This window comes from Chinchilla lanigera, unplaced genomic scaffold, assembly GCF_000276665.1.
Source record: "Chinchilla lanigera isolate Chin_1 unplaced genomic scaffold, ChiLan1.0 scaffold00222, whole genome shotgun sequence".
Taxonomy (NCBI): domain Eukaryota; kingdom Metazoa; phylum Chordata; class Mammalia; order Rodentia; family Chinchillidae; genus Chinchilla; species Chinchilla lanigera.
This window is the reverse complement of record NW_004955623.1, coordinates 145,501-153,862: the sequence shown is the minus strand read 5'-3', so window position 1 is coordinate 153,862 and position 8,362 is coordinate 145,501. Positions and strand designations below refer to the sequence as shown.

At 47.1% G+C, this 8,362-nt stretch overlaps 1 long non-coding RNA gene across 1 annotated transcript; it reads left to right on the top strand.

The window, feature by feature from the left end:
- On the top strand, positions 1 to 7,982 carry LOC106147650. The gene is made up of 3 exons (XR_001232589.1): positions 1 to 20; positions 2,697 to 2,809; positions 7,812 to 7,982. It is a non-coding gene; the product is annotated as an uncharacterized LOC106147650 (long non-coding RNA).
- The last annotated feature ends 380 nt before the right edge of the window (positions 7,983 to 8,362 follow it).

The following is an 8,362-nucleotide window of genomic DNA, read 5'->3' as shown; positions in this document are numbered from 1 at the left end:
ACCCAGCAGTGACCCTGGAGGTGAGGGTGGGGAGCCCAGGGTGAGCAGGGTGGGGAGGGTTGGGTGAGGAGAGCTTCTTGTCGGAGCGGGGAAGGCCTGGCTTTGGCCAGGAGGGGTGGTTCAACTGCAAAGGGGCAGAGAGTGGGGCAGGATCTGCTCACTGCGAGAAGATGAGGCTGCTGCCCTGGGCTGGGAGCCTGGCTCAGTCCCCTCCTCCTGGTGGGAGCACAGGAGGAAGAGCTCCTCACAGCTGCTGTGAGGGCCCAGAATGGGGTTTCTAGAGCAATGAAGTCAAGAATAACAGTACTAATGCACAAGGTGCTCTGCAGCTCCCTCTCTCCTCTCTGCCCAGGGCCGAGCACAAAATGGTGCCTCTGTTTCTCCTCCCCTGAGGTGGTCGCCCTTTGAAGGGACACCCTGTGAATGGCGCTTGGAGGAATGTGTCCTTTGTCAGGACTCCTGTCCTGGTAATGGCTTCACCACCAACATGGGCCCCTCTTTCCGCCTGAGTCTCTGCCCTGACTTTCCTGGGTCGCTCAGCTCCCTGGCTCCAAATGAGCCCCCAGGGAACCTCTACAGCAAACAAGGAAAGAGCAAGAGCAGCCCCCAGAGAGGATGGGCAGGCAACCCTGGTGACTGCACACTGCTCACGGGGCCACTGACCTTTTTCTACGCTGTACTTTTCTGACCCCAAAACCCAGGCTGAGGACCCTTCTTCAGGGCTCTTCCTAGAGGCTGGATTCTCCTTCGTCCTCCTCTAGGCTGAGGGAAAGAGAGAAAGTGAAGCAAAGGGACAAGAGGGAGCGAGATTGAGAGCTTGACTGGCTGGGGTGTAGGGGTCTAGAGCCAGGTACAACAAGCTTCTGGGGAAGGAGGGAGAAGTTGTGTGGGGCTCCAGCGCTCCCTGGTTTTTGTGCTGCAGCGGCAACCAAAGGAGTTCCGTCCCCAGGCCTGCTGTTGTGGCCACTTGTGCTGTCTCCCCTCGGTGCTCAGTGGTGGCGGTGATGGTGGAGTTGATGAAGGTGGTGGTGGATTGGATGAAAGGAGTAGTGGAGCAGGTGGTGCAGGTGGAGGCTGTTGTCACTGCCCATGGGCAACAAAGGGGTTAAAACCGTTAACTGCGGAAATCCGTTAAAGTCACCTGCTGAGCAAAACTCATGTATCTTGGACCCAGGGCCCATTTCCTCCCCCAGTGGTCACGGCACATCTTCTCTCAAAGTTAACATCTATAGATCTCATCTGAAGCCAAAAGTGGGAGGAGTCTCATCACACTGCAAGTATGAAAACAATTTTCAACACAATGCAGGTGCTCTAGGAATATCTCCAAGGTACTAGATGAATTAGAAATAGCATTGTGTGAATAGTCACAATCACTGTCCAGACCCTTTTTCTACATCTCAAACTCCTACAAAGAAAGACCCTCATCTCTGCCAAACCTGCCCTGTGTCTGCTGCTGCCTGGACCTGAACATGTGGGCAGGCGTGAAGCAGCCCACTCTGTTCCCCAGGGCCTGGCCCTCCAGCTGCCACAGTGGACATAGGATGGACAGAGCCAAGCAAAGAGGACAGGACAGGTGCAGTGGCTGCAGAGAGGGGAAGGACACCAGTTTGTGGATCACACACTCCGGAGAAGAGGGGCCAGGCTGCTTCCTCCTGTGACTGTGACTCTCCCTGGTGTCTTTCAAACCTTCCTCTCCAGGGACCCTTCTCTCAAAATATGGAGGAGGCACCCTAAGTGGATTTCTCCCAAGACAGTTTCCCGAATGAATTTCCAGTAATGTGTATAGATGGAAATACAGCCAGCTGACATACATTGAGAAGAATGTCCTAATTTACTATTAGTCACTGAAATACATGTTTAAAATGGGATATGTCTAGGATGTGTATGAAATGGACAATATTTCATACTATGGACCTCAGTTACACACATCTGAATAAATCCTAAGGAAGAAAAGAAAAATCCTGGAAAGCCTCAAGAATTATCCAGAGCATTTTCAAAGACCTTTAGTTGTGATAAGCAACACACAGAAAAGCACATTCAAATAAACATGTAACTGAATGAGCTACGATGAAGCGCACCGAGCACAGGCACTACCAAGTCGCCAGACGGACACAGCCACATCCTGAGCGCTGTCCCTTGAAAGCTCGGGCCTCACCCTCCACGCGAGAGAACCACAGCTTTGTTTTCCCAGAATGGGCCACCTGCAGCATCTGTGCGCCTGTGTCAGGATGGCCTGTCTGCCTGTTTTAGGGGTTCACACATCTGCACCCGCAGACCTGTGCTCTTGCCTCAGGCCTCTTTACTCAGCATCACAGGATGTCCTGTGTCCTGTGTCCACCTGTCCTGTGTGCAGGAGCTTACTGGAGATTGGGCAAGAACGGGTAGGAGGCTGAGTCGAGGGATTACTTGAGACACTGTGTAGAAGCCCTAGCACAGCACCTGGGCTGCAGTGGGCCTTCGGCACGGGTTTCATTCTTTCTCTTCTCTCTGTGGACATGGCACAACTCCATTTCTGGAGCAGATTCCCCACCCCACCACAATGTCAGTTCTTTCTGCTCTCAGCTCTCTGCCTTACCAGCCTGGAATCAAATTCTCTGTCCCCAGACAAGAAGGAGCCCAGTCTCAGCATTGTACGCTTTCTCCTGTCCACATGGCTTACCCTGCTCCTCCGAGAGCTCCTTATGATTTCCTCCCAGGAACAAAGATAGGCTGACCCAAGCTGAGCCTGCCTGCTGCCCACCATTTTTCTACACTGAGGCCTCATTGCCAAGACAACAGACCCTTCAGTTCATCTGTAAACTGCACTAAGGTAGGAAACCTGAATTTAATGGGGATTTCAGAGGAGAAAGAATATTTAGCTTTTTCTGGATATGTCTCCTTTTTTATTTTAAAGAGAAAATTAAAAAAAAAACAAAGATAAAACGAAACAAAACAATAAAAATGATACAGAATTTTAAAACAAGATGGTAGCAATTAACAACGATTGTTATATTACACATTGTTATCTTCAACAAAGTTGCTCAGATTACCAGATGTAAGAATAGAAGACTGATCAAACAAAGACAACAAAAATAATAAAAAACATTAGAAATGATACACAGCTTCACTAGACAATATGGAAGCAATTCACCAATGGTTGTTATAGTGCATATTGTTGTTTTCAAATTAGTTGTTCAGATTACCAGATATAAGCATGCAGAATTGGTCAAAGAAAGATTTAAACATTAACTGTTCCTTTCAAAAGACCAATAGACATCAGCAGCTCGATTATCCCAGCTATCCTTTTACGTACATACATATTTTTTCCTTCCTTCTTTCTTTCTTTTCTCTTTTCCCTCATCCCAGCTGTTCCTTCCTTTTGAGCAATTTCTTTCTTTACCTTTCACAATATCTTTTATATATTTTAGGGCTTTTCTTGTTTTGTTTTTTGTTTTTTTGTCTTTTTGAGACAGGGCTTTGCTATGCAGTTCAACCTGGGCTTGAGCTCACTTTGTAACCCGGGCTGGTCTCTACTCGCAGTGATCCTCCTGCCTCAGCCTCCCAAGTGCTGGGATTACAGGTGTGTGCCACCATGCCTGGCTACCTTTTAGGTTTTGTTTACTCTTTCAGGTTCTTACACGAGGGAGACAATATGATGTTTACATATGCAGGTCTGATTTATTTCACTTATGAGTATGGTCTCTAATTGCATCCATTATTTACCTATAAAAGCCTCGAGTTTATCTTTTTTTATAGCTGGGTAACACTCCATTGTATAAAAATACCACATCTTTTTTATCCATTACTCAGATGATGGACATTTGAGTTGTTTCCATGTTTTAGGTATGACAAATTGCACTGCTATAAACACGAGGGCACATATATCTCTGTGTTATTATGTTTTCAGTTCTTCTGGAAAAATACCCAGCAGGGGAATAGCAGGGTTGAATGGGACCTCTAATCCTAGTTTTCTGAGGAATCTCCACACTGATTTCCATAGTGGTTGTACCAGTCTACACTCTCACCAACAGTGGAGAAGGGTATCTTCCGGACATTTCTAAAGAAGTTGAAGCAAGAGGATGGGACCTGGAGGTGGTGCCCAAGTGAGATGTTGAAGGCTGGGAGATGTGGAGGGAGGAACACAGAGGCTGCCTGGCTTGGTCAGTGGCAGAGTTGGGCAGGGTAGGGTCTGGAGAAATAGCCTGGGTCCCTTACTGCCATTTCTATTCTATCCTATACTTTGTTCTTTAAAAAGTCACCCATGTGTCCCCAGTGTGCAGTTTCAATGTCTCATAGCAGTTTTCAAGGTGGGTGTTTTTGTGGTGGTTACCTTTGTGTGCCAGGTCACAAGAAGAATTCCTGTGGGTTTAAGAATAGGATTCAGTGGCGGGAACTTACTAGAAGATGTGAGAAGATTGTAATCCAGTCCTGTCATCATCTCATCATCAGGCAGGACCAGGCCTGGGCAGTTTTCTGGACATGTGGTAAGATAACTGCATCCAGAAGGACCTTGTTCCTGGGACCATCTCCCTTCCTGCAGGGCAGTGCAGACAGTGAGGGACAAGCAGATCGCTGAACTCTAGTGTGCAGGCTGAGTGCCAATAATTTACAAGGGGTCTGGGAGAGCCAGCTGCCCAGCACCAGTGGTCTGGGGACCTTTGCAAGTCCCGTGGCCCAGAAAACAGAGCTAGTGATAGAGTGTGAGGTTGGGTGTGGGTGCAGACTCTCCCAGGAGAAGCAGGGATGCCCGGTACCAGTTGGCCTGGGTCTGGGAAACACAGACTGAACTCCAGGGCTACTGGTGTCCAGTTGTTCACTTGACCCTGAGGACACCTGGTAGAAGGTCGAGCACTGCTGATGACTTTGTGTGAGTCCATGGCTCAGGTTTGAGAGAAAACCTGGTGCGTGTGGTCTGAGTCCCCACTGCAGCCCTGGGGTGCACCTTGTTTCCGTCTTGGCTGTTGGGACAGGGGTCAGAGTAGGTGTGGACAAAGCTAGATTAGGGCTGGGGAAAGGAGGCTCCTCTGTGAAGCCCAGGTCCAGCAGAACTTAGGGTCTTTGGGACTTGGGGTGTGGGAAGGCCAAGGAGTAGAGTTCCAAGTGGAAAGGATGTTCTTGCACGGACAGGGGCATTGACAGAAGTTAACTTCTTCCCAGGGCAGGAGTCAGCTCAGAGTTAAATGAGTTAACAGTTAGCTCTGTTCTGTGGATGGAATTTCCTGCCTGTCTGAGGTTTGCAGTTCTGCCTTATCAGCCCGGTCTCTAGTGGACATACGTGTCAACCCCTAGCACTCAAGCCAGAGGCTTTCGGAACTAAATCACCCCCACATCCGGCAAACGTGCATTTGGTCCTATCACTTGAAGGGCCTGTGGAAAGCCTTGGCCTCCGATCATTTCCTGCAGAGACCACACACTGCCCTCTAGCCTGACCTGACCCTGACCGGGGTTGTAAGGGGGAGGGCTCCTCTTGGGCTCTTCTGGGTTTCCATTATGCTGGTCTGGCCTGTGGCCCAGGGCTTCTGTCTGGCCCCTGACCCTGATTGCCTCAATCCTATCTCACACCTCTTTCTTCACACCCTGATCTTCACTGTGCATCTTGCTGCTATGGCTGCTGCCACTGAATCCCACTGTCACCTGACCACTGGCCTTGTTGTCATACTCCACACAGTGAGGACCTGGTATATGGTCCGCTGTCCCTCCCAGCTCGTGTCCATGTCCTAGGCACTGACTCACATGTTTGAGAAGCCATGAGGGCTCAGTTCTCCCCTCCCCAGCCCCTCCCCAACCCTTTCTTATGCTGAAAGCCTGGCCACTGTGTCCCTGGATTTGTGCACAAATGGACCTGGGGCACTGACTTCCCCTTCACGATCCCCGGATGGTCCTGCTGCTGGCAAACTATGCAGGAGCAGCTCATTTTTCACTCTTTTCGTCTTATGTACCCTCAAGGCAATCCTCCCAAGCAACCTTCCACACCACTGAGATCACTTGGGTGTAAGGGCTCATCCCTGTCCTATAGAATCAGCCTTCTCCAGTTGTGCCTGCCTGTTGGAGACCACTATAAAGTGGTTCTGAGCTGGATTTAATATTAACCAATTGGTGTTTCAAGTTTGCTTGGGAGTTGTCTGAAGCTTAGGCATCTTATCTAAAGATGGGCAGTTGACTCATAGTAAATAAACCTCTATGGGTCACTGGTCACCACCGAGGCCTATGTTGGCTTGTGAAGCTGTGATGCCTCAAAGGACAAGATAAGCCCATAGCTGAGGACGTCTGGTTCCAATCCCAATTAACCACAAGGAGACTGCATCTGCAGGCTCTATACTCCTACAATAAATGCCAACCTAAAGATAAAGTAGTTCTCCTGATTGACATAATTACTACTTGGGAAAATTCTCTCAAGGTCCCGCCAGATTCCCACATTGTTTGTAAACCAAATACATATGGACTACCCAGAAAAGTCTTTGGCTAAACTCAGAGAACATCAAAGCTGTAAGAGAGTTAGTCTCTCCTGGAGCCCTGAAATCATTGTCATTGTCTCATTTATTTAAATGTTCACTGTCTACTCTCTTGGGAGACTGCGGGCCTGATCAGCCTGCAATAACTAAGGGTTATTTAACCTGATACCTGGTTGGCTTCCTTTGGACCCTAGATCTAGGCAGAAGGTCTCTTACTTCCAGTGATTTTGTGAGGGACCCTGGACAAATTGCTGACCTTGTGTAACCCTTTATGCTTATCACAACCACGGATATCTGCACCAGTTTCATGCCACATGTGGGTTTAAAAACTGAGGCCTTGTGAGCTTGCTCAGTGAGATCAAGGGTGTGGGCTCAACAAATATTCCTACAGTATTTTATCCAGAATCCCTTACCCAGGAGCCTCTTACTCCATTATCAGCTGGCTGCCTCTGCTACTAGAGCAGAATGCAAGAGGGCCCCTTGTGACACCACACTTTTCTAATTCTCTTTTGCAAAATAAAATTGCCCTTGGGGATAGGAAATACCCAAAGACAGATATCATTATTCCTACAACCTACTCACTGCTACATTTTAAAATAGCCTCTGAAACCCAGTCACAGTGACAGAATAGGATGGAAATGTACATTTGTGACACAGCTGCCTACACATATGGTGAGGTCTTCACTCACCACAAGGTAATGCTATTAAACCTAAGCAAGTTGATTGTGGAGTAAATCATATATTTGTGGCCAGAGGATAGGAGTAAACAGGTTACATAACGAGACATGCAAGTCACTGTCCCCATTCTCTGAAGGGTGGGCAGATCCAGGAGGGCCCTCCTTTCAGACTCTCAGCAGTAGCATACTATGCCTCCTCTGCTGGGAAAAACGTTTACCGAGATTTTTTTTTTTGGGTACCACTACATTTTGGCCTAATGTACCTCAGGATTTCCTCCCAATAATCAGTTTTTCTTATTTTTGGCACAAATGACATAGTTTTTAGTGGTTTTTGTTTTAACTACTCTTGCATTATGACAATTATCTGACCTATTGATGTCCTTAAAGTCTACTCATGTCCAGGAAATTACACAAAAATATGAGGCCTATGGACATGAGTGGAATTTTTGTGTGAGATAAGGAATCTCCCTTTTCAATTCCAAACATGACATTCCCCCAAAATTTAAAGTGTAACTGGACTATGTTCTAACACATGAAAGAAGTACTTATGACGACATATGGATAAAAATAAATGACTGAATAAATAAACAAGAGGAGAGAGATGAATTTCCCATGAAATTTGTTCAAATAATGTATGTAGATATTTTGTTTTTAAGAAGGTGGAACATAACTCTTATTTCTGTCCATGGTGCCATGTGGAAAGAGGGAAGAAGAAGGTGGTGCAGTGGTGACACCTGACAAACACTACCTCAGCCTGGTGGTAAAGACTGGGATTATTACGGAGTTTGCAGAAGACAGCTGATGTTGACCTTGACCATGCGTGCTCCCAAGAGCCTCCACAGCCCAGATATAACACCACACTTTGCCCTTTGATAGTATTTTAAGTCCTGGATTGAGTTCTTATCTCCAGTTCTAAGAAAGCATTCTCATCTTCAGATGGTACCTTTTTTTGAATAGCTTTTTAATGGGATGCACTTTTGCAGTGAGATGTTCCTAGCTTTTGTCAGACTCTTAAAAAGGGCCACAACTCAAAATAGCAGTGTTACATCTATAGCAAGGCCACCAAATATCCCCAAGGTCAATCTCAGTTCCATAGGATTTAGTGAATATGGAACAATTCCAATTGGTTTTGGAGCTCAGAAAATGATATCCTGAACTATGGCATGTCTCTGCTTACTTTAAATTAAAGGTACATAGATATATGTGGAAATTTCCTTTTAAATGTGGGAGACTGGGATGCACAGATATCTAGCT